The 27,491-nt window shown below is 38.2% G+C and overlaps 1 protein-coding gene across 5 annotated transcripts in view; it reads left to right on the forward strand.

Moving 5' to 3' along the window:
• The first annotated feature begins 8,477 nt into the window (after positions 1-8,477).
• Positions 8,478-27,491, forward strand: part of GREB1 (growth regulating estrogen receptor binding 1) — an 89,655-nt gene continuing 70,641 nt past the window's right edge. For 4 of the 5 annotated variants that reach the window (XM_020584194.1, XM_020584193.1, XM_020584195.1 and 1 more), the window contains exon 1: positions 8,483-8,665. The gene's annotated coding sequence lies outside the window, so the exon portion shown is untranslated. Of the gene's footprint in view, positions 8,666-27,491 lie in introns of all 5 variants that reach the window. The other variant, XM_010393310.2, reaches the window with a different exon arrangement.

A 27,491-nucleotide genomic window follows, 5' to 3' on the forward strand; every position in this document is an offset into this window, starting at 1 on the left:
CCACAAGAATCACACCAGGTGCCCGAGAGCATTGTCCTACCTAATGCTTCTTGAGTTCCGTCAGGCTGGTGCTGTGACCACTTCCCTGGGGAGCATCTTCCAGTGTCCAGCCACCCTCTGGGTGAAGAACCATTTTGTAATGTCCAGCCTAAACTTCCCCTGACACAATTTCAGGCCATTCCCTCAGGTCCTGTCCCTGGTCACCAGAGAGAAGACATCAGGGTCTGCCCCTCCTCCTCAGCAGGAAGCCGTATCTGCAGTGAGGCCTCCCCTCAGTCTCATCCAGGCTGAGCAGTCCAAGTGGCCTCAGCTGCTTCTCATACGGCTTGCCCTCAAGAAGAAGGTCCTCACTGGTTACTGCAAGGAGGGAGGTTTCTCTTTCCTCCAGGTAACAGCATGAGCAAGGAGAAAGCATTCTGAGCATTGCCATGCAAGTAGGTGTGAGAATAATTAGTATTGATTTCCTGCCTAATTACCTGCTTTTGTCATTACTTGCTAGTATGAGGCAGCCAAAACTGTGTGTGTTGCTCACAGCAGAGACACAGAGAGAATGCCCATATCAGAAATAAATTAATTACAAGAGGTTTGTGAGTGAAGGGCAAGGTGTATTCCTCTAGGGCCTGACAGGAGCCATCAAATGTGGCGTGTCCTAACTAAGCCTGTCCATTTACTTCGCAGCAACATCCTTTCCCAAATTCCAGCTCCATTGCTCCTGCCTTTTCCTCCATACTTCTGGTAACGTTTTCCAAGCACTGATGCCTCGCTCATTTGCCAACCTCAGCAGTAGTCTCAAAATGTCCAATTGCGTAGATAACTTCTGTTTGTCAGACAAAAACATTTCTTTAAAATACTGCTCCTTGTTAGACAGCCCATTTGTTGCTTGATTGCTCTTTATGGCAATTAACTCTCTTCTACAGCAGGTAAGTCTGTCATGGAGTTCTTTTGCTTAAAGAATTATGAACTATTTTGCTTCTCCCACCCATACTTCAGGTGAAATTTCCAGTCACTTCCCTGATTTCATTGGATGTATAAAACTGCCAGTCTGGTATGAGGAATTCAAAACCATAAAGAACTTTGTTCATATTCTAATATGTCAGACCTAACATGTCAACTAACACTATTATCTTGAAAAAATACTGAATTAATTTTCATTTGCTATGTGTTTCATAGCCCTTCCAGTTAGCCATTCATTTAGAGCAGCTTATGGTATCACCAATGATATATCAGATGCCTTGATAGAGGATGGAGTTTTCTTCATAACAACCAATTTTCAGTCAAGTACTTGCGGTAATAATTGTCCTTGTAGAGAAGCACAGAACTAAGGTGAGTTGTTCTTGTGCTCTAATGAATTAAAAAGAATAAAAGAAAAAAATGTGTTACAGCTCTTCAAAGGCAAGATGTCTGTGTTTCAGGAGATTTGGAGTTGTGCATCTAAAGATGTCATGCAAATGCTGGTTGTCAGTATTGCAAGGCAAGGTTGGACTGCTGCAGGTGCATGTTTTCCTGTCTTGGAAGGGACACATGATTACATGGAAATGTAAAAATGCTCATTTTTGTATGGGCAACATAATCTGATTGCTAACTTCTCTGTGGGGATGTACATAGTTCCATAAGGAATTAACATTTCTCTCTTTTTTGTATTCTGGAAGATGTATTTTATCATTGCAATTACAGATTGTATAAACCCACTGTGATAAAGCAGGTTTTTTTCCGCCTGGAACAGCAAAATGGTTTGGAGTAGATATCTAGGATAGATATTTTAGTAGATATTTTAGTAGATATTTTAGTTTCAGGTGATGCAAGAATGTGCCATGCAGTATTAAAGTTGTTGAATAGGAATTGGTGGCTGTTGGCTGGTCAGATATTAGGAGGAGGCTAACAACTCATAATTTGAGGATTAGGATACATGAATTCCTGTATTAACCCATGTGGAAAACATTGCTTCAACTTTTAACTATGCTGTTGTTCTAGCCAGTCATAAGATCAAATCCTGTTGTTCCCGTGCCTCTCTGTCCTTGCCTGATGACCTATCTAATGGAGCAGAGAAGAGCCCCACACAGATTCAGATTCAGGAAGAGTTTTCTATATTTATGTGAAAATTAAAAAGCCTTACTACTCTTTTAAATGAAAATTAGATTTTGAAGTAACTGACTCGACTATCAGGAGTTTTTGCTGTAGCCTTCTGCTGATAAAGAGTTTTATTCTAGTGTGTTATTATTTACGCTTTATAAAGCTGATAATTAAACATCACACATTCTTTCTTACTCCTGTAGATGAAAATGTAAATTATTCCTCATTTACTGTTATCTTAATGCATATTGAAATGACTGTGCATTCTTTTAATACCTCCAGACATTAATTGTACAAAACATGGTTCTTAAAATAAAAGATTTGCTTCTTTATCTGAAATTGGTTTCTTTTTCATTACATTGATTCTATTGCCCACCAGGGGGCAATAATTCATTTCCTAAATCTGATCTTTTACCATCAAAACCTCCCAGAATAGTGGATTCACTAACTTTTTTTAATGACTGGATGTGAAAGTCAAAACATAATTTTCTTGAAAATGCTTCTTATGTTACTTGCGTAACTTAGTATTTTACCCTGAACTACTTAGGCATGTAGGTTTTACTTTTATTTTGAGCAACTGAAATTTGACTGCTTTGTAAAAGTTTTTACTGGTGAACCTCATGCAGCACTGAAATGGTGAAAGGTTTGAATTTCATGCAGTATGGGATTTTTTTGGTGGTTTTTATATTGCCATTGTGATACTCAAAAATTTGTTTTAATCACATTATTTTCCCATTGTTTTTGTTACACGAATATCCTATTAATATTTATTAGACTATGTATATGATCCTGAAATTGGAAATATATACCCTATCAGGTACCTTTATAACCTTTTATGATACCTTTTTTTTTCTTTATGTACATAGTGGTTGCAACATTCTGCAGTTAAAGCCAAGGCCACCTTCTGTAAAACTCTACAATTCTGTATCAAATGCAATCTTCCCTTTCATGTTAATAATCTTGTGACTGGATCTTGCATTAGGTGCACATGCTGAAAAGATGAGCCAGAGGAAATAACTTCCTGCAAAAGTGCAAAAGTACAAAACGATGAAAGACAGCAATAGCTGTAAATACCTATTCAAACTACTTGGGCTTATAGAGTTATCCATATTTTTGTATATTAGTATGTCAGTCTGTATAAGCTTCCAAGCCTCCCTAAGGTCCTAACTGCTGCATAAAGGTATACATTTTTATGCTGTAAAATGTAATGACTTAAATCTGTTTCCAGCAATAGTAGAATTTTCTTGATGTGCTCAGCTTAATCTGCCTGGAAAAAAATTCTTCTTGTATACATGGCAAGTAGTCATCCTTTAATCTAAGAAGGCAGATCTCTTATTTCTTCCCTTTTTTTGTGTGAGTATGAGGAAGATTGAGTCAGTTAATCGGACTGGAGCAGCACAGTGCTAAACAGCATTCCTTTTTGTCATATCTTGAATGACACTTAAAAATCATGGATGTGGTATCACATTGGAGATGTAGGGCTTAGCTCATGACAGAAACTGAACCTCCTGCTTCTTCTATGTGTAATTCAGAAAATAAATTATATAGATGGAGAAAGGACCCTTAAGGTGACATTAGGGTTGTGTAAATAGCAAGTGCTTGCTGTATATGAACACCAGTGTCCTACTGAAAAGGTTCAGTGAATATTGTGTTCTTAGGAAGGTTTGGAAGTTTGGCAGCAAGCCATTTGCCATCATCTGACAGAGCCTCAGGGTTTCTAGGGAAAGGTCTTTACAGAACCTGGTGGAAGTTTTCATCCATACTAAGGAGTTTATCAACAGAAGAAGACTCCTGTTGCAAAAGGGCATTATTATATTTTTTGTTTGTATCTTTTCTGTGGCAGAGGTGGTGTAAAATTCACTGATTTATTTAATTTTGTTAGCTTTAAATGTGTGGAAAAGTTGAAGTGTGTCCTCATAAAGTGGTTATCTTTATATCTTGAATTTCAAAGTATCCTTGAAGTTAATATTTTTGTTGGTTTTGGTGGGTTTTTATTTAAAATTTATTTTATTATTTAATTTTGTCTTATGAGAAAGTGTTCTACAGTGCTTGCGTGAAATCAGAGTAGCTCGCTGTTATGTGTACACTGAGATTTATGATTTAGCACATTCACTGATGGTGGGATTGTGTCTAGATGCATAAAAGTCATTCAAACCTATCAGGGAAGTTGGTTGACCACTGCCATCCTTTCCTCCAGTTTCTCACTATCTCATAGCAGTGAGAACTTGAAATGGATGAGAAATGTTGGGGCACCTGCTTGTGCTGAGGGAAGATGGAGGAGAAAGAGATTCTGGGAAAGTGGGTTACCTGCCACTAAGGGGCAAGCTGTAGGCAGATGCTGGAAAAGCAGAAACCACTGGAAAAACTCAAGCACTTGTTTCCATTTTTGAGGCATCTGCATTCTTCCATGCTCTGCTAGTCCAGCCCCAGTGCTTCCATGTCTTACCAGCAGGGAGTAACACCCCTTGTAAACAGGTCCCAGGCCTCCAGCAAGATGAGATCACCTCCAGCCCCAGAGGATTAAAGCTAAGCAGACTTTTCTGCCTCTTTTCTTGTCCTTCCCATCCTCTCACATTTCCACCACAACAAAATAGAATGGTAATACCATTGTTTTACCATTACTCATTGTTTTACCATTGAGGAATGGCAAAATGCAGTTTTGCCTGCAGTACTGAGGAACCTTGGAATCAGAGATGCATTTAGGTTGGAAAAGAGCTCTATGATCATCAAGTCCAACCATTAACCCAGCACTGCCAAGTACACCACTATACCATGTCACTGTGTGTCACACTGGCACATCTTCTAAATACATCCAGGAATGGCGACTTAACCACTTCTCTGGGCAGCCTGCTCCAATGCTTGACAACCCTTTTGGTGAAGAAGTTTCCCCTAATAGCCAATCTAAACCTCCTCTGGTGCCACTTGAGACTGTTTCCTCTCATCCTATCTCTTATTACTTGGAAAAAGAGATGAACACCCCCCTCACTACAGCCTCCTTACAGGTAGTTGTACAGAGTGATAAGGTCTTCTTGAGCTTCCTTTTCTTCACCTTGAGTTGGTTCTGATCAGAAGGCAAATTCTAATAAATAATAATAAATTATTATTTTTAAATGATAATTTATATAATTATAGGAAAGTAAAAATGATCAGTTTTTACATTCTACAGCAGTGAGTTCTATAATTTCAACTTGTTAGAAAAAACATAACGTTTTTGTTTCAAATATGTTCCCTAATCATGCCATTTGGTGCTCTGTAATTCCTGTTTTATGGGAAACTGGAAGAATTTCTTTTAAGTTCACTTTTTCCATATTATTCTCAATTTCATAGATATTTATCAGCTCAGTTACCAATTTTCCAATCTGAAGACTCCTAACCTATGTAACCTGTTTGTGTGGAAGTTATTTCAAATGTCTAGTCACTCTTGTATGTTGCTTTTCTGTTCTGCTGTAGCCTTTTCAAATGTGACATTTGAAAGGAATAACATTGTAATCTGAAGGGGAAATAAAAAAGAAAGGGGAAAAGGAAAGTTTTTCCCCAACATGAGAGCAATAAAATCGTGGAACAGATTGTCCAGAGAGGTTGTGTAGTCTTCATCCTTGGAAGTTTCCAAGACACAACTGGATAAAGCCCTAAGTGAACTCACTGCATAGCTGACCTGTCTTTGCGAGATTGGGCTAGACACCTCCAGTGGTCCCTTCAAAGATGCTAACTATGATCCCATGATCAGATATCCAGTCAGGGTACAAGAAGTCTAAAGTGTAGACTTAATGCAATGTCAAACTGGTATTTTCTTCTTTATTCTCTATTCTTTTCTTAAAACATTGTGTGTGCCTTTTGGGCAACTAGGGAGCATTGAGCTGTTTTCAGAAAACTGTCTATGGTGCTCAAACCCACTCTTTACTAAGTGGGTAGGAGTCCATCATTATGCACATACAGTTGGCAGCTGCAGCAAGAGCAGGGAAAAAAGCATCAAAGGGTGGTGTTGTGAAGTGTGGCTTTGGGAGCAACATCCCTCCGTTCTCTCTGTGCCAGGTTACTTCCCTGAACCTGGACAAAAGCAGATAGTAAGGAGGAAGTGTGTTTGGGATTGCCTGGTTCTGTGGCTGCTGCTGTTGGCTGAAGCAGTGGCAAAAACATTGATTCAAAGAGAAAGAGTTGTCTGCTGCAAGGAGAAAGGACTGCACTTCGTGCCACTGGCATGCCCATTGCCTCTGGTGTGCTCCTGCACTGGAGAGACTGAGGAGAGCTGGACCCAGCTTTAGTTCCCTGACCATTCTTCTCCCGCTCTCTGGACAGATGACTCTTCTGGCTAGCTGCTTTTGTTCTCCCACTGATCTCCAAATCTCTGTAGAGTACCCATACTGTCAGCATCTTGGCTCTGAGTGCCACTATGGCTTGTTAGAGCCACAGGGCAGATATTTTCTTGCACATCTGTAGATACAAAAATGCTGCTAGCAAGGGTTTTCTTGCTATTTTCTAAGTCCGTGAGAGACTTTTCTCTCTCACAGAAGAGGCAGCAGAGTTATGTAAACAACCAAGCCACCTGCAACCTTGAAAAGTCTTGTTTATGGTATAGTAGAAAAATATTTTGACAATGGATGTTTTAGGATTTTAGCCAATCACCCCCAAGGGGTGGCTGATCCTTGTCCAATTAGACCATGAAGAAAAAAGTCTATAAAAGAGTTTGTAAAATAATTAAATAAACCAATCTTGCTGCACAATTCCTGCCTGCTGGATCTTCTCTCCTCTTCCTCTCTACGGCTGCGGGACACGGTGATACACCCTAGGCACCCTAGGGCCTAGGCCTGCAGTAATACACATCCACTGTTTTTCATTTATTAGTACTTAATTGAACCTGCCTTTTCAATCATCCCCTACTATGAGATACACCTGCAACATTTCACAGTCTACATTTGTGTATCCTGAATAGTTTTCTGTCACTTCTCTGTTCTGTGCTGTACAAGGCATCAAGCTTCATTACAGCAGTGTTCACCTCATCAGTCAGCCATTGGTGATCCACTTACTCTTGTAGTATTGAAGTTGGTTTAAGCTATATATATGTCTTAATCTTATAGCCAGTGGTTCGGCAGCTTTGTATTTTGTGTAAAAAAACCTCCAGTCCTGGTGATATGTTACTTCCAAATGACCTGTCCATTCTGAAGCTTCCTTTGCTGACCAGAAAGAAGTTCTGACCTTCAGAAATTGTGCTGATAATGTGACATCTCTGGAGTGTTCTATAAAAGCATCCAGATGATATTATAAGGTATTTTAGCACCAAAATACATAGAAATCTGATTCTCTCTCCTCATTTAAATCTTCTTTATTTCTGAAGTTTACCTGTTCTTAAAACAAAAACTCTGGCTTAGTCCTTGGTACAGCTTAGGAGTGGTACTGTTATCTGTATGGTTTGGTAACCATACATCACTGGAGAGAGCCAGGAGCCCCTCAAGGCCTCCAGAGGGAGATCCTGTCCACCTAAATAAGGTGTGTAACCTTTAGCAATCAAGATTTTTTAGAAGTCTTTAGCATCACCTACCTCTCTCCAGAGTCTCTGTAACAAACATAAACACTTTAGAAGGACTGCTTTATCATGTGTCTAAAATTAAGAAAAGCATGCTGGTCAGCTGTAATTATATGTGATTTTTGGGAGCCACATACTGGTTGCCCGAAAGTGCTTCTGGTCACCATAACTGCTCAAAGTGAAAAAAGACCATTTGTCATTCAAGCTGAAAAATCAGAGGACTTATGCTTGTGTTTTCTGTGACCTTAAAGGGGTTATTTGATAGTTTATAATCTTAAAAATTGTTACTGGCTCCTTTTTCCCTTTCATTTGCTATTGCATCATCAGAGTGTGCTGGTATTTAAGTATGGCTTTGCAGGGGAAAAGTTTGGAAGCTTCTTTACAAAAAAGCTATTTAGAATAAAGCTTGAGAAACAAAGAGCATAAACAATAGGTAAGCTGGATTTGGGAGATAACTAGCTATCCAGGGCACTTTTCTTTATCTGTATAGATCTCTTAAACTAATCTCCAAGTGTCAGGCTTTGGCTACTGGGAGTTGATTTTTTTTTTTTTTAAAGACACATATAAACTCCCAAAGTTTCCAATTTCTTCAAACGTCTTCCACTTTCCCTTTATATCCCTGGTCTTCCCCATGCATCTTCTGTTTTATAACTCTGTTTTCCCCGGGGCTGCTGAAATTGTCTGCTCTTTAGACCCCAGAGCCGAATAAGGCACGTCTGGTTGGGAAGATACCATATTCCGTGGGAAGCAGGGGTGAGGATGCCTGGGCGGAGAGGAAAAGGCGGGGGAAGGGTGAGGGGTTGTATTCTTGACCTTAGGTAGCTGGTGCTGAGAGGTAGCGCATTGTGTGGGAACACAGACAGAGCTAGAGCTCGTGGATAGGAAGGAGGGAGCAAGGAGGAGGGAGGAGGAAGCTGGGACAGCGAGGGGGGAGGAGGAGGAGAGAGCAGCATCTCTATCTTTCTTTGCAGACCACGCTTGCTAAACAGCGAGGGGAGCCTCATGCTTTCCTAATATCCATCACTCCCTGCTTCCAGCGTGGTCGCAGACAGAGCAACAAAGAGGGTCTCAGAGGTAAGATCCATGCAACTTGCAAAGCTGAAGCTTCTGCCAAAATAAGGGGAAGCAGCAGCAACAATAGAAAAGATTATCAGCACCTGGGAATGCTCAGAGACGGCAGGGGGGTAAGTGGAAGCCCAGGTCTCCCGAAGGTTAGGGAAGTGTTGGTCCCAGCAGCAACAGGAACGGAGTAAGAGGGGAGCAGAGCAGGTCCGAGGGGATCGGGACACCAGCCAGCAATATTTTAGGTGCGGGCAGTTTGTGTCCCAACTGCCTGTGTAGGAAGAGGAGAGAATCGTGTAGGAGCAAAACTGATACATGGATAAATGAGACTTAACAAAGGATACAAATGGTTTATTTACCCAAAATATAGTTTTGGAGTGAACAAAACAATTCATTACTTTGTGCATGCCAGAAGAAAAAAAAGAAAAGAAAAGCTAAAGTCTGCATATTGTTTTGACTTGTTTTTACTTGAAAGTTTTATTTTTCATTTTAGGACAGTGTTTCAGTTCAAAAATGCAGTTAGTAGCAAACAACAAGAAAAAAGGGCAAAATTCCCAAAATAATGTGATTTAAAAAGTCGAACAAAATGGGCTGACAATTATTTGAAGAAAATATTTGTGATACCAAAACAAGGTATGGTATTTGACGTGAGAAATACAGTTTCATTTCATTTAGGGAAAAAAACCAAACCACAATTTTGTACTGGCCTGAAATGGAATTTCTACTTTTGTGTAATTCATCCACTTAGACTAAAAAATCAGCAATTTGATTAAGTGTATTTATAAAGTGAAATGCTTATTTTCAGTTGTGGATACTGGGAGCTTAAATGAAGGAGACAAACTATAGCATCTCTACATTGCAGAAACTGATGTATGCCTTTTGCTTGTGCTTTGTCTCATTTACTTTACTTTTTGAGGTATGGGCTACATTTGTTTAGATCTAATACTTCATAGACTCTTCTGAAAACTATTAACTAATAAAAGTTATAGTGCCAGTGTTTGTTGTTAAACATGTTGAACCACCTGCAGAGAAAATTAGCAGTGGTTTGTATGTCTTATGAATGAGAGTCTTTAGGACCTAATGACTTTTTGTTTTGTTTTGTTTTGTTTTCAATGAAATATAGAATCATTTTCCAAAGCTGGACATTCTGGAATATTTGTGCTTAATTGGAAGTTTTTATGTTTTCATCTCAACATTAGCTAACTAAAATAGCTGTAGTGAGTTGATTTGATGTGTGAGGGAGGAAGCTGGAACCACCTCTCTGGTGCATTGGGAACTTGGAGGTGGTAGACTTCAGTTTGATTTGCTTTTTCATCAGTGTAAATTTACTGGTACAAGTGGATCAACATCAGGTTCTGTACTGGTCTACATTGCCTCATTTTTCTTACAAATGAGAGAAAAGCCACATCCCAGCAATGGGACTTCTCTTCCACCAGCTTTTACAATGATCTTAATTGCTCTTTCTGGGCTTATTTCAGTTATATTATTATTTTCAGAATATAAGTAACAGTCTGACACTGGTTACCACGTCTGGTGTGGTAGTTGTCAGCTCTAGCTTTGAAATTTACTTAAGTTAGTAGACAATCAGGATTTTTATTAGAACAGAAAACACAAAATAACTTGCTTTCCTGTCAGCCCACCCCCTTGCTTATACTAGTTTGGGTTTGTTTGGTTGTTTTTTTCTCTTTAATCTATCTTTTGATTTGCTGACTTCAGGAACAGTGGATATATTTTTGAAACCTCTTGTTCTGCTTTGTCCTTAATGTACAGCTATTTAAGTAAACATTGAATTAATTGAGGCCTAAAAGTGATCTTTTGTTTCCTTAGTACAAAATGATCTTTTTATTTTTCTTTTTTTTGTTTGTTTGCTTGTTTTTGTTTTTACTACAGTTTTGATTTTCTGTGGCTTCTGTTAAAGAAATGACATGTTCTCACTTTGGAAAGTTTTAGCTGTGTTAGATGTATAAAGAAACATTAACAAAAGAAGCCTAACACAAATCTACCATTGCAGGTAAATTTCATTTGACGCTAACATTCTTTTCTATTGAGACAATAGTTAGCTATTGTTCTCTTAAAACAACTTTTCCATGAATTGTATTGTTCTTGAAGTTTATAAGGGCTGGATGCAAAGCTCCCTGAAGTCAGGAAGAGACATTCCATAGACTTCAAATGGCTTTGGATCAGGCCTGTCACGTGAGATTAGCTCCTGACAGAAGATGTAATAAGCACAAGCCCAGAAAGGAATGATTTAGGAATGGAATTTCACTTAGGCTCTGATCATCTTTGCTTTGTGAATATCAATTAGGCACAATGTTTTTATTTTCTGTTAAAAACGTGTGCATTCCTTGGTATTGGGAATATACGGTTTTTCTTCTCACTTATGCCTCGAGTCTACTGTCTATTTGTGTCTGTCTTTAAATACCTTGTTAGGGTAGTCTGTCTTTGGATACAATAGTTCCGAATCTCTCAGATGAGATTTCATGTTATTCAATAAAACTATGCATAATATGCACAAAGTTAAGGAAAGAGTTTTCTAATGTGAAATAGCAAGTTAAAAACAATGGTTTGAATTCTGTTTTTCCTTGTTAAACCGTAAGAATATACTCTGTATAAGAAATTACTGGCTTCCATTCTCTTTTAATAAAACAACACCTGTCCCCAGAACCCAGAAGTGATTGCTGTATAAAATGTGAAAAGTGGCAAAGTCAGACATTTGCAATTTTTCTGCATTTGAAGCTTATGGAACTTGCACACTGTAAAAGTAACCATGAGAAAAACAGTATAGTTTTATATAACAAAAAAAAAAAAAAGGCATTTTACGTAGCAGAGTTAAGTAAAGCAAAATTTGGATTAGGAAGTTGTAAACTTTCAAAGGTGGTTCTTATTAATAAATGAAAGCTTGTGAGACTCCAAGACCCTCTAGTGATGCTGGGCATAGTTATCTTTAGGGGAAAATTGCCTTTGGTTCTTATTGATTGTGGTTTTTCTAATGAATACAAAGCCTGCACAGTGAATGATAAGTGATCTGTCACTCCTTTTTTTCACCTTCATACAAAATAAAGCATCTACTTACTCTCAGCTGAGATCAGGCACAGCCAGGGATTTATTTCATGTGAATAAAAGCTACATGAGGGGCATAAAAGGCTAGTGGAACGAAAACAAACCAAAATCTATGTGTAAACATCCCTACTTTCACAAAAACATGCCTGTGTTCATGTATTCTACCTGTGCACAGGGAAAGCATTGCTTCTTGAACTACAGCTGAATATTTCTTTGCTTTTTTCCCACATAGACGATGGTTAATGATTCAGTCAGTTGGGAAATCTGACTAAAACTTCAAAACTTCTTTTACACAGACTGTGGCAGGAAATACTACATTATACTAATGAAATTCTTATTTTCTTAGCATATTGTAGTATTTCTTAGTATATATTGTAGTATATTATTTTCTTTTCTTCTTATGAGAAACTTACGCTCATTTTATAGGTATTTGTATCTGTACCTCTATAGTTACACCTAAGGATTCCAAAGATCATTGGTTTGTTTTCAGTCTGCCTTCAGTTGCCATTATCCATATGTTACCTTTCATGCTTAAATGTTTATGTGAGGAATAAAGGAAGTCTAAGAAGTAACATTGGCATTGGTATATCTCTGAAGAAACAGTAAAAGAAAATTGCCATTTAGACAGTGTATACTGTAGGAAATATGCTGTGAAATATGCTGATTGAGTGTTATATGAAGAAAATAACTTTCTTCTAGTTAAACACTACAGCAGTACTTCATGTACTAGAAGCAATCTGTAATTATGTTGATGGCATATTTATATAATTATGCAGTAGCTAAAAATGAAAAATTATTTGTAGAAAGTTTATTAACACCACAGGAAAGAAGATATATAGTAAAAGCATAGAATCATAGGATATCTCGATTGGGAAGGCACCCATACAGATAGATCATCTGGTCCCTGCTCCTCACAGGAGAGCCTAAACTAAATCATATGACTGAGAGCATCCAGACATTCCTTGAACTCTCTTAGGCTTGGTGCTCTGACCCTGTGCCAGTGTCCAACCATCATCTCAGTAAAGAACTTTTTCCTAATGTCCGACATAATGCTGTCTTCCCCTGATTCAGATTCATTCCATTCCCTCTTGACCTCTCACTGCTCACCAGAGAGGAGGTTGGCACCTCTGCCTTTGCTGTCCACCCTGAGGGGGCTGTGTACTACCATGAGGTCCCCCTTGGTCTTCTCCAGGCTGAACAAACCAAGTGACCTCAGCCACTCCTCAAGTCTTGCCTTTGAGAACATCTTGTCACCCTCCTCTGGACAGACTCTAGTAGTTTGATGTCCTTCCTAAGTTGAGGCACCCAGAATTGCACACAGCATTTGAGGTGAGGCCGCACTAATGCAGTGCAAGGAGGGACAATCCCTGCCCTCGACAGGCTTGCTATGGCTGTGATGCTGTGCCTCGCATGACATGGTTGGCCCTTTTGGCTGGCCAGGGCACAGACTCACATTTCCATTAATCCAAACCCTCAGATCTCTTTCCATGGAGCTTCTCTCCACCCCAGTTTGTACGTGTAACCAGGATTGCTCCATCCGAGATGGAGAATCCAGCACTTGCTCTTGTTAAATTTCCTTTGGTTGTTGCTGCTCTCTAATCTCTGTAGGTGTCTCTCTCTATAAGGCCTCTTGACCCTCGATTGACTCCACAGCTCCTCCTACCTAGGTTTTTCAGCAAACTACTTCTCTGTCCAGATAATTTATAAAAATATTAAATAACACTGGCCCTAAAACTGAGCCCTGTTGAACCCCATGGGTGACTGGCTGCTAGTCTGATGACACCCCATGTACTATAACTCTGAGCCCTCATCTTGTCATCTTACAAAAAGATGTCATCTTTTAAGAATCTTGGGAAGTTTGTCTCCAAAATAACAGTGACTTTTGTTCTGTATGAAATAGAATTTATGTAACTATCTTGAGCATCTTTGAAGTGTCAGCTGTGAATTTCACAGTATTTTAACTTAGAAAAGACAACCTGCCATTTTTCTCCATGCCTAAGGCAGCAAGGAAATTAAGGAAGAGATGAAAGAACAGAATTATAACAGCTTCTATTTTTAGAGTATCTCCTATTTGCCTACATCAGCCCACTGATGAACATTAGTACCAATATGTTCATGTGGCCTCAGCTTGAACTATACGCTCTTTTACAATTTGTACATAAACAACAGTTTAAAGCCTAGACAGACTACATATGTTTTAAATTATGTAAATTACCCTCGCCTAACTGCATGCATGCTTCTTCAGCTGCTCTGTCATAGCTACTCATGGCTAAAAGCTTTTGTCTTTGAGGCCTTCATAAAGAAGGCGACTTTTGGTTACTTTGCACTAAACCACTTCTATCTTGTAAACTGCATTTCCAGCTTCATGCTCTACATATCTTTAATTCTTCTGCCATTTACTTCCTCTTCCATCAAACCTAATCATAATCTTATTTTCTTTTAGTGGACTGGGAAGATGGAAGTAGGGATTTTTGGCAAGCTGTTAATTTCATGTACTGGTCTACAAGCAGTAGACTGACCATCTATTCTAATTGTCTGCTCTACACTGACAATCCTACCTCTTCCAGTTTAACTGTGACATGGAGCTTTAATACAGAAGGGAGAAGGGCTCCTGTTCAGAGGAATAATAGGAGGAACAACTAGGAAATCAGGTAGTGTTGCCATTTTCTGGGAAGATGTGCTTAGAACTGGTGACAGAATAAAAGGGAAATACAGTATTTTCCTTGGGAATATTAAGCAGATATTGGGTTTGCTGATGCAAAAACTGGTCTTATTCATACCAGTTCAGATAGCTGTGTTAATGAGTTTCTTTGGTTAATGGACCTGCTAGTCCTTAATGGACCTGTCTTTGCTCCACCACTGAGTATTCCTTTTTTCTGATATGATCCTGCCATATATTTCTATAGCTTAATTCACATATGTTTAGTATGATCTAGAAGATTGCTTAATCTGAATAATTTTGTGCTCCCATCCATCTGAGTCATCAAGCCATAACATCAATACGCATATGGATGTTTTTGTATGGCGGCTAAATCTATCTAATGGGCTGCCTTCCCATACAGGGAAGCCAATGATCCCAGGTACTGTTCATATCAGAGTAGATACATGTCTTTATTTGCAGTTTGGCTGATTAGTAGAGAGCTTAGAAAATTGTAATATTCTTCAGCTATAATTCAGGTCTTCTACTGAATTTCTCACTGCATATGTTATAAAATAGATGTGCCTAATAAAGGTCTAGATAATGACTTTAAAGTACCTAAAAAAAGCAAATGCTTTATTATACCTATGCATTTCTGGCATTTAGTTATTACTGTGCCTTAAAGGATCCCTACAATCTTAAAAGGTCAGGTTACATTTTTCAGTTAAAATACTAACATTTGGAAATTTCAGGCAGTGATTGTGGATAGTCTTCTATAGATGTTACTATGTCTTTCCTTGTGTGTGTGTCTTCTTTTCTTTTATCCAGTGAAGTTTCCCAATATATTCTGATGCTTACTTTATTTTTTTTCTTTCTGTTATGCAGCCAGCATTTCATATGCACAAGGGAAAGGCAAAGTCAGCTGAGGGATCCAATTGGGAGTATCAGTTGGTGTGAAAAAGAGTGCAGCAAGTGGGGCAGGTGACTTGGCTTGAGTTCATTCCCAGGTTTCAGCCCACTGACAATGTTCACTGTGTAACGTATTCTCTCTTGGGTTCTCTTTTACAGAAATTCAATGATTTTTCTCCAAGGAAAAACTTAAGCATTGTTCTGGAGCTAATTTATTTCAAAGAGTGCTCCCACTAGGCAAAGTGTATGACACAATTACTTACGACTCTCCTAATCCCACACGATTCTCTAATACTCTTGAAGTAGGTCTCCTACTCTGTGTGTAATGTGATGCAACATCCCCGTTCATGTATTGCATGCTTTTAGTTCCATGCCAAAAAAAGCTGCTCTGATAAAAGCTTCAATACAGCCTGCATAATAATGAAATGAAACTGACTGGGGAAAAGACCACACACAAATAGTTACAGCCATGGAGGCCCAGCTGAGGCCCAGAGACACTTTGGCCTGGCATCAGGTGATGTGAACACGGTCTTGCAGTGTGAATTCAGGCAATTCTCCAGTCCTGGGCATAAAGTCCTGGTATCTCTTCCTGAGCCAGATGCTCGTAACAGTAGAGGTGTATGGTCGTGCTGACAGGTCAGTCTGGGTGTGAAGTAATGGTGTCTAGGATGGCAGCAAGAAAACAAAGCTTTATGGATGGTGCTATTGCCATTTCAAATTAGCTCTGCTGCTTCGCTGTCCGTTCACTCCTAGGTGGCAGTGCTTTTGCGTGTAATTTTGTTTCTTTGGCACTGTGTTCACTTTCTAAAGAAAAAAGGCTATATTGAATTCAAGCTAAATTTTACTCAGTAAGAATGATCCCTTTAAATTTGCAAATAGATCTTAATCTACAGGGAAAGCTTTCTGAGGTTTGGTTGGTTTTTTTTTCCATTGTGTGCTTCTGTGGGTCCAGGATGAAATAAACTTTTCTTTTTAAGGTGCAATTTTTGATATATCCAATTAGAAATTGCTTTCACAGTTGTATTTGTTAGTTTATGTGATGAGAGTCTGGAAACTCCTAAAGACGCTGTCACAATGCATGAGAAATAGTCTGACAAACAGCAGGACTGCAAAGGAATAATCTGTTCCTTGTATCTTCTACCTGCATCAGAATTAAGTGTAACTGCAGCCAAAGAATTTGCCAACACTCAGGGCTGTGTATAAATGCATGCACATGAAAAGCTAGTGTGTTTTACTAAGGCTTTATTCACACATCCTCTTCTGACTGCAACTGTGCTGGCTGAGATGGTTCCTGCCCCTAATAACTCCTTACTGCACTTCTGCCAGAGAGGTGACTGTGCCAGTTGAGCTGCTCCTGTGCATGGCTCCTAATCCATTCTGTTTGAAATTAATAGGGCTGGTGAAGATTTATTACTATAACAGTGTTAACTTTTTTTACCAAAGAGGGTCAGAGATTGCTCACAAGGAAAACAATGTGTGTAAAACTGGCAGGGCAATAATTTCCAACAGCAGAGCAGTAATGAGCCTCTATAAAATAGATTGGAATCTTTCAGTGGGCACTGCCAGAAGTGGAAGATTTGTTGATGGCCTTGTGTGCATTTAATTAGTGCCACTGATTTTTCAGTATTTTCTTCTTGCTATATAGGTATGACCTTAGGTTTGTACGTATGTTGCCTGTTCACAAGTAGTTTGAATGATCCATGGTCAGGATTCAGTTAAATGAAAATATTTGTAGACTTGGGGTTCATTAAGTTTTTTCCCCCTGTTTTAACTTTATCTAATTTACATTCTTGCTGGAGCTGCTCTGAGGGCTCTGATTCAGAATCAGGCCCCCTGTTCTGTTTAAGCACATGCAATTTATTTTAAAAATAACAAACAAGATTAAACATTGAACATAAATCCTCAGGATCTATCACTGAACAGAAATCCTTGGGGTCTGGTTTAATTCAAAACTCACCAAAACCAGAAAGATCAATTTGAACAGCCCTTATATGGCTATCATCAGCATTTTGTCTGAGAACTTTATGAATTCTAAAACTTCTAAAAAAACACATCTTTTCCCCCTCTTTGCTACTTTTTTTCTTGCTGGTTTATGCCTTATTTTTTTTATGGTAGTAAACTAATATAGAGGAGAAGAGAGTTTTTAAAGATGTCAAGATTCTTGGCTGCTTGAATCCCACACCATTCCTTTTGTGAATTCAGTTTCACTCTTTTCTGACAGACATTAAAGTAAATAAACATTGGCTAAGCTGAGCAGATAATATAAGGTGATTTAGAACTGGCTTTAAAACAAGCATTATAAATCCCAGTGTTTGCATTATAAATGATGAATAGTTTTATTTTTAAAATGTTGACATTTATCTGTTACCCTTTATCTGTTGCATTAACACTGGTACATCACTGACTTTTAAATTAGGAGGAATATTGTCAGTGTAGGAAAAAATAGTATCAATGCCAGTTTAAAAAAAAAATCAAAGCCAAACAATTTACCACTTGGGCATAGTTTATTAAACCAAAGTTAGTTTAGAAGATTGTATACTGTGAAATCCATCAAATTTTGGAGCAGACTTTGTCCTCATTTCGAGCAATAGGACTTCATGGCAGGATGATATTTTAGCAGTGTGCTACAAAAATTGTTGTCAAAGCACAAGAGACCGAATATAGTCACTAGTTTGGCTAAACTCCAAATTTGTGCATATGTGTGGATCCTCAGTAGGTTGGTCTTGTTAAGAGTTTTTACTTGTACATGTGAGTTCACTTACATATTTAGAGTGGGTTTTCAGTAGGACCTCCCATAATAATGAAGGGGAGAAGGGTGCTTCTCTAGGTGTTTGCCTGACTTCCAGGGTTTTGTCTGGATGTGTATTATTTCTGTTTGACCATTTTGTTCAATTTCAATCCCTCAGAAAGGTGGGAAATGAAACTGTTCAAAAGCACCCATGGTAATCTCTGGTAGTTTTGTGGAAAATTATTCTCTAAATATTCTGGAAAATGGGAAAACTGCTCCAGTTATCAATAACACAGGTGTCTAGAGAGAAACACTGTTTGAAAAATGTTATAAAATACGAATGTATAAAAATCTGTATCAGTCCTTAGCATACAACATGCACACCATTTAAAATGTGTATGTTTATTGAGTGAAGTTATGTCAGCAAGCAACATCTGCGTGTTAGAAGTAGAATTCTCTATGACACTGATTAGGTAGAAATACTGTGGGTACATGTGCACAATCAAAGCATCATGATGGCACTGTCAAGGCATTTTAGACAGAGCAGTTGGCTTTTAGAAGGCAGATGTTTGAGAGTGGTATCAAAACCAAAAACTCAAAAGTTTTTTTTCTTGTTGACACTTTTCCTTCTACTCTCTTTGTAAAATCTTCTTGGTATTCCCACAAGTACCTTAGGACATGAAGCAATTGTGATAAAACAAAATAAATCCTTAGTTCATTGGCTAAATTTGGAAAGAATTTTTTGACATTTCTGACCGTCCTTCAAATAGGGATGTCAGAGTGCAGAGGTCAGGGTAGAGAAGCCTTGGGATATCAAAAGGTGGTGAGAAGAATGGCTGGGATTTCCAGCAGCCTAAGAGTACTCTTTTGTCTCTGGTGGTCAGTTGTCCAGGATGATGCCTGTGGACATCAAAGAAATGTCTAAACAGTGTTATCAAGGCCTGTCCTTTGCCCCCTGCCATGTAATAGGCCTCTTTTTCAGGAAAACATTGGGAAAGCTGAGAAAGCGAGTTGTCCTATCATAGTGCTATTAATTCAGCAAGAAAGCGGATCAATAACATTTGCACTAACCAGTAAAAAAATCTGTTAGTTTTTAAAAATGCAGATTAGTCAAGCCTATAAATTAGACACTGCACATCCAAAAATCAATTTTAATGTTTTTTTCATAATGTATAAGTAATGAGGCCTTCGTTTCAAAGAATTCCTTTTTGCCTTCATGGACATTTTATGGAGAACTGATCTGAGAAAACGAAACAAAACAAACCCCCTACCTTTCTTTAACAGTTGCTAAGAAGTTTGGTTTGTTGATTGTTTTTGTTTGGTTGGTTTTATTAATGTATTATATGTACCCTGAGGTATTTTTAAAGACAAGAGGGAGATGATATTTTATGCAATTCATGCTTGAAATACTGACTTTGAAGCCTGGAAGTGTTATGCCATCATTTTCAAGATAATATATTTCAAATCCATTTGTCCTTTTAGTACACTGGTGGAGGAACAGCTATTGTGAGCTGTTTGTGCTAAATGCAATAAAATGTTATGAGAAAAAGAAATACTATTTGCTTCTTGTTATTTTGGATTTCTTTTTAGAGATCAGAGCTCTTTAAACCCTCAGTTTTGCAGAGACATTGCAAATTCTCATGGTGAACAGCTGGCGTAATCAACTGGGCCCGAGCAAAATAAGAGCCTCTTAAGCCTAAAATAGGGACCAACAGAGAGGAAGGCAGCCTAGAAATGGGCCTGTGCTGGTAATTCCTGTGAAGCAAACTCTGGGGGTTTTTAGCTGATTCAGAGCCAATGATAGTGCCTGTGTCATTGTGCAATGCTGCTGCCCTTTTTAAACTAAGAAGACACAATGTAAAAAACATTCTTTGCGGGACTGAGGGCTCAGTACAATTTCTGGCTATGGATCAGTCTCTAGGAATATTTGATAAACCCAATTTTTAGAATTCACTGCTGCACACATTTTGCTAAGAGTATATAATTAATTAGAATATACTTGAAATCTTTACTAAAATTAGACCACATGAATACACATAATTGCATTATTGTCATAAGGAAACAACATTAATTCAATATGAAGATGCTTAAACCAAATGGTAATGTAAGTATTAAAAATAAACCTGTGGTCGAATCGACAACTCTCTTAAACAGAGGAAATAGGAGCTGGGATTTTTTAGCAGGTGGTTATGAGACATCTTTTCATATAGCTAAAAGTGTAAGTGCAATGTGTTTTTGAAAGTCTGAAATGAAACTGTTTAAGGACCTTGCGTTTCTCTACCATATTTCATTTTACTGTAATTTAGGACTAAAGAGAAAACTTTGATATAAATCTATGAGTTAAGTTTAACTGGGAGAACATGGATAGTAATATCACTTGCTACACGAAAGTTTATAACAAGTAACAGATGTGCTGGGATAATTGTTATTTGTTTGGATGGATATTGCACTTGAAAACTGGGGCTGCTAGATGATTCATCATTACTACCTTCCTATGCCCACATCTAGTAAAGAAGATGAAGAGCTACAGGTTTGCTTGCGTGCTTGAGTGACCGCAGAGAGGCTTCATGGTCATATTCATTTTCCTTGCTACTCTGAGAGTCCAAATGCTTTTCACTTTCAGAGTATGGATCTTGAACACTGATACTATGCACTCCATAGTTAATATATTTTATAATAGACCATATAATGCTACTTCTGGAAAAAACATGGAAAACAAAGTATTGCACCTCCTATAGCATTTTAATCTTTTTCTTACTACATCTGTGTTTTTTCTTGTCATAGCTGCATCCTGATTTTGCAAACTTCCCTGTCCCTAACTTTTCAGAAGAGAATATTTTCAATGAGTGAAGAACATCCTTCTCTATTAATTGGAGAGATATGGATTTGATGGATGGAATGTTCAACGCATGAGACTTTAGCAGGGTCTGTTGTGATAGGATAAGGGGTAATGGTTTTTTAAAAAAAGAGGTTAGATTAAGATTAGATATAAGGAAGGGGTTTTTTTGATGGAAGTGGTGAAACACTGTCATAAGTTGCCCAGAGAGATGGTAGGTGCCTGTCCCTGGAAACATTCAAGGTCAGGTTGGATGGTACTGTAAGTGACATGGTCAAGTTGAAGATGTCCCTGCTCAGGAGGTTGGACTAGATGACCTTTAAGGGTTGCTTCCAACCCAAAACATTCAGTGATTCCACGATTCAATGTTCTTCCTCATAAAAGAAGCAAGGTAGCCACTGGAATTATCATGCAACAGAACTGAAATGAAGAAATGGCTTGCTGTTACTATTGCTTCTCTTCTGGCTTTAAAAAAAAAAAATATATATGTATTTATATGGTACAATTAGATTAAATAGTTAAATACGAATTTAACAGTAATTTCTGAAGAAGTGTTCTCCTATGGTGTTTAGCCAGTTTTTGATCTAATAGTCTTTCAGAAAAGAGTTTTGATCATGGATATCTAGAGATGTATTGATTACCAATATCTTTAGATTCTGTCACAAATTTATCAGAAAGAATTACATGGGAAACCTGTTACATACCATGGGAGACCACACAGGAATTTGAGTAATACGGAAAAAAGTGAAAAGGAAATGCTGCTGGGTAACACAGGTTTCATGTGCAGAGAAGCTGCAGCCTAAGTTCATATGATGCTGCAACAAAATGTATCTGCTCCCCTACAAAATGAGGTTCCTACCTCTAATTTCTATATATTAAATTAAGGCTTGTAACTATTTAGCTCTTCTCTTTATCATGTGCTGAATCTCATGTCTAGTCTGACCTGCCTCAGAAAATGAAGAGCAAGCATTGTACAGTCAGTGCTCATTGATACTGCACACAGATGGGACAGAGTAAGAGAGAGGAAGTAAAAACAATTTAAAAAATACAAACAGATAAGGATACACATAAAAAATGTGAACCTCTTTGTGAAGAGAATGGGAATAGCCTAAAGAAATTTGTTGCTGAGTGGCATGAGCAGTGTCAATAGTGTTGTATGTAACCAAAGGCAGGGAGGAAACGCAAGGCTTAAATCATAGTTTGGACAATCTACCCACAGAAAATCAGGAGTTGATGTAGAAGCTTTAGTATTATAATGAATCAGATATTCAACTTGCTCCTGTATTTACTTAATCTATGAAGTTTAAAGGTAAAGAAAATGATGTGTCTTATTACATGGGTATATGTTCAGCTGCAATACCATTATAGTATCTACAGGTTTGCAACAGTCTCAAAATGCAACCTCTTAATCTTTTAAACAATGATAATTTTAAAGCCTAGTGGTTTCCAAGTGTCAGTATTAGTTGTTTCATTGTTGAATATTCCAGTTCTTGGAAAGGGGAGGTAGGTGGAAGTGGAGTATGTGTATCACTTTTGGGGAGGGCATTGAGAGCAACAAGTTTTAAAAAGACAGTGAGTAAAAAAGAGATCAGAGAAAGTAGGGCAAAGAAGGGAAAACTCTGACCAGGGTGCACATGAATTTGAAGGCAGAACCTCAAAAGCTAAGTAAGGCAGTTTGTGGTGAGCCTGAGTTGGAACTTCCAGCCAGAGTGATTCCTGGTACAGTTTTGGCCTGTGGCAGTCATTAAGTCTTCCAGGCAGTGCTTGGGCTGGGAATGGCATGCACCAGAGACTGTTCCCAGAGCACACGGACCTCACATACTGTCCCAGCAGCTTTTCCCCACTAAAGCTTTCCACAGCCGTTCAGTTCCGTGCTGTGAAAGCATCACTATGATGACTTGCAATACAGCCCTGTCACTGATCAAAATTCTGACTCAAACCACACTTCATATGCTCACAAAGCCATAGGGCACTACATGTATTCAAGGGAGTGGGCATGATTGTGCCACAGAGCCACCAGTGGCCTGGTTTTATTTAGCAATATAGACATGGCAAAGGAGCAACATTCCCAGTTTATATGTAGCTGATAAATAGGTGGGGTTCCTGAGAAGCTGCAACCTCACTTGAGTGAGAGTCCCTGCCTTGTGGAGTAGTGCTAATGGCAGGGGCTTCATCTGCATGTGCCTTCCAATAAACTCATTTCTCTGGAGTCTATCACTAAGGACTGTTGAATGTGACATACAGAGAAGTGACGAATAGCAATAACTAGAAGTTATATTACTGCGTAAGGGACATATTTTGTCTTTGCCTTTTATGCAAAATTCTTGGGAGGTCATGCAAGTAGAGTGATGAATGTCAATTGATGAAGAAAACTATAAATAAGCAAGTTTTATTATGCATTGATAACTGAGCCTCAGCCTAAGAACACATAAGACTCTGTGTGTGTGTGTAGGTATTAGTAGGTATGTATGCACAGGTAGTACCTGCCCACCTGATTTATTTTTATCCATCACTGGAATATAGCTGTTGCTTAAAAAGGACTTCTTAATAGCATACTGGGACACTGTCGTGTGAAAAAAAATAATTAAGTGATACATAAAATTTATCTGAAGGAAGCAAAGCTTCAAAACTGCTTATAAAGTAAAAACCTATTCAATCAGAGAAAGTTCTATAAAGCTCTGCTTTGGTAAAGGATATCACCTTAATGGGAAGATGCTGTTCATGTAGTTTATAGACTAGTAATTGAATGCCAAGATAATAATGTACAATTTCTAAGTCCATAATGTCAAGCACTGAAAGAAGTCATCAGTCAGAATGTTAGAAAGAGCGAATTAGATAACAGAATTCTAGAAGAGGTAGGGTTATTTTCTGTGAACCAATTATTCCTGCCTTTTCTTCTTCAGAGTTTTTGGCACAGGAGACAATGAAGAAGGGTAATATTTCTACCTGAAAGTGATCTGGGCCCTCCTATGGTCTTGATTCATACTTTTCTTTAGGCAGAGATGATGTTCCTGAGTCTAAGGCAGCTTGCAGACAAGCAACAGTAATGATTATTACTCAGTAATTTTTCACGTTTCCTTGCATAGGATAAATCCTCGAGCATTCTTCATTTATAGTTCATCCCCTATTCTGTCATAGAGGTAATGCTTCATAAGTTGCGATATTTTTCTGAAAGAGCCTTTATCAAATGTCTAGAAAAAAGACTGTCTTTGATATGAAATTATTACTGCTATTGGACAAATGACATGTGTATGTAAACTATACTGGATGCATAATTACAGGGGAAAATAGATGCTGGCAGTTGTGTACGAGCCACCTGTTAAAGGGAAGAAATTTGCTGTTACATAAAAGCTTGCTCCTAACTTGCCAATTGGTGCAATCTGTCCGGCTGTGGTGTTTCAGACACACCATTCTGTACTGTTCCTGCTGGCTGTTTAGAGTGCTGTTCCATTCTTTCATCCAGTCGCATGAGCTCTGTTCTTTAAGTCTCTCTCGATCATGAGAGACTGTTCTCTGCTGCAGGGACATTGTACAATGGGTAATACTCAAATGCGAGAGCAATGCCCAGCGCGTTTGAAAAGCGTGGGACACCAGCAACCAACTGAAATAATACTATGTGCAATTTGTACTGCTTTTTTCAATAGCTCCATTGCTCTGGATTGCCTTTCCTACTAATACTACTTGTGTATGTGCTGCAGAACATGCAATCATGATTTCAAAAAAGAACAAGACAAAATGCCAAACTAGGTCAAAATGTCATAATGACAGTGTTTCCCTCCAGCTTCTTTTCTGTAGTATGAGGTGTCAAAAATGGTAAAGATTTTAACATTGCTTTCAGCATAACATCAGAAATCACACATCTGTCAAATTGAGTCCTAATTTTGTTGATGAATTTATTATTATTCTGGCAGACTTGGGTCCAGAATGGCTTTTTGATAAATACTGAGGATAAAAGAGCAAACATTGTACTTAATTATGTAATTTTATAATAAATACTTTATTTTAAAAAATTTTTACTATTTTTTTCAAAGCTCAGCAGCAGCATATTTAGTCACTATGCTATTGCAGCACCACATTTTGGTTGTTCAGAATGCTAAACTAAAGTAGATTTTGTAGGACCTTTGCCTTTGCAATTTGACACTCAGTATTCTCTTTAAAGTGAAGATTTGAGACCTTGGAAACTGCACTAAATTTAATACGGTGGTAGCATAATGAAAGTATTTTAAGCGCAATTATGTTAATATATGAGAAAATGATGAAGGATTCATCCCTTTGTATTTTTTGCCTGGGGTGAGTTGATAGACTAAACTTGTTTAAACGCCTGTGCTGTTTTGAATTAGGTATAATAAAACTTAGCGTAATGATGAATTGATTCTCAAGAACAGAATGAGAAAAAGGATCCAAAGTTTGCAAAATAGTGTCTATAGCTCCTTCAAATAACTGCCTGTTGTTTTTATGTAATGGAAAAACAGAGGCAGCTGAATTCCCTGTCTTCAATACTATTTATTCTATTTGCAAATACTAGACATGTTTTGATTTTTTCTTTTTTTTTTTTTTTTTTTTTTTTTTTTTTTTTTTTGGTTAGAAAAAACTGTATGTATAAGTCCCTCTTCCAGCTTTCTTGTAATGCCCCTTTAGGCACTGGAAGGTGTTCTAGGGTTTCCCCAGAGCCTTCTCTTCTCCTGGGTTGAAGAACCCAAACTCTCCCAGCCTGTCTCCATAGCAGGAGAGTTCCATCCCTCTGAGCATCTTTGTGGCCTCCTCTGGACTCGCTCCAACAGTGTCCTTCCTGTGCTGGGGACCCCAGAGCTAATGCAGCACTGCAGGTGGGGTCTCACCAGAGCAGAGCAGAGGGGCAGAATCCCCTCCCTCACCTGCTGCCCATAGAGCTTTGGATGCAGCCCAGGACACAGTTGGCTTTTTGGGCTGCAAGGACAAATGTCTGGTTCATGTTGATTTTGGTCTCTACTCTTATTGCAGATCAGTTAAGGAGCAGCAGAGGAAGACAACAGGAGATGTGAAAACTTTATGCTTTATTTTTCCTCATCTACAGCTTATAATTATTCAAAAGTGACAGGGAATTTCTAGCACTATTTACTGAAATAAAGAAAAAAAATCTACTTTTTATCAGAAAACTTACTTTGAAGATTGTTTTTATGTGGCCATAGAGTTAGGCTTTCCAACTAGAATTACAGAAGTAGAAAGATTAATTTTAATTTCTCTAAACTCCATAAATCTTCGAACATTTAAACTAAATAGTAAATATTAAACAAGATGCATTCAGATCTGGGCTTTTCCACAGTTCAACATCGATTGAAATTTTTGAACTCAGACTCTTAAAAGTATTTAGATAACATTACCTGGCATGGATTTCATTTATAATTAGAGATTCAGATGCTCACAGAAGCTATGCTAATTTCACATCAGACTGTAAATCTGAATGTAAGTCAGTAAAATGGAGGAAGAAGATACACTTACTTCCCTGTGTTTCTCTGAAGGTGATATTAAATAATCACTGAAGTGTTCAGGAATTGTGATGTATAATTCCTGATCTGAAAGAAGAGAAGCTGGAGATTGTGGTGGCTCTCAAAAGTAAGGTGATACACTTTTTAAGTGAGATTGAAAACTATACTGTTGTGAGCATTCTCAATTAATACATCCAATATACAGCACTAAGCTCTTTAGTATTATAAGTCACCAGATGATAGAATTCTTAAGAAAAATATATCTAAATTCAAGGTGAACTAAAGAGATTAAAACTCTAATGATTCATAGTAATTAGAGTAAGATTTTTGAATAGAAAGGTGTGCTGTAGTACAACAGCTGTGTGTGTAATTGTACTGTGTTATATTTGTTTGGCTTGCAAACAGGGATATGTGTTCCTCTCTTGATGCATTGAATATGAAAAAAGCCATCCATGGCTACACATAGACATGACTCCTTCCAAAGAATATGTGGGGCTTGGAAATATACCTAAATGGCAAATTGGGAAATAGGTGCAAAACATGGAATGAGTGGGAATGGTATGAGTAACAGTTTGCAGTGGAATAGCATCCTCGCTGTCTCAGTAGCTGGAGATAGGCAGTGGTTAACACAGGCATATCAAATCACACACACTGAGCACAGGATTTGTTCAGTTAGTTTCAGTTCACATTCGCAGCAGAATGTGATGTATACCCCTGTTCCCTGGGTATAAGATGGTGCCACATCTTGTCTCCTGACCCAATGTACTGTACAGCATCCTCCATCACATGGCTTGGCATACGAGCTCTTTCACAAAGGGAACGCAGAAAGTTGAGAGTTCTTAAGAGCTGTTTTTCTAAGCACTCAAAGGGATGTTACTCAGCCTGGAGGTTCAGAGGCTTTTTTGCCCATACGACAATTACTAGAGATGCAGGAACACTCTTAAGGAAGTGTTTTGAACAGCTGGAGTCTTTAATAGCTACAGAAGTATCAGTCAGGCTGTGGCTTTTAAGTTTTTAAAAAATGGTCTGTGAACATGCATTTAAGATTTTTACACAGGTACAGCATGACTGAATATGTGGTGGATGCTTTTGTGCAGTGTGTGAATAAAAATTAAATGTGGGTAAGACACAAAATCAGCAAGAGTTTGTGACTGTTAAGAGCGATGAAGAAACAGATGTGACATTCTGAAATATTCCTGTTG

This window comes from Corvus cornix, chromosome 3, assembly GCF_000738735.6.
Source record: "Corvus cornix cornix isolate S_Up_H32 chromosome 3, ASM73873v5, whole genome shotgun sequence".
Lineage (NCBI taxonomy): Eukaryota > Metazoa > Chordata > Aves > Passeriformes > Corvidae > Corvus > Corvus cornix.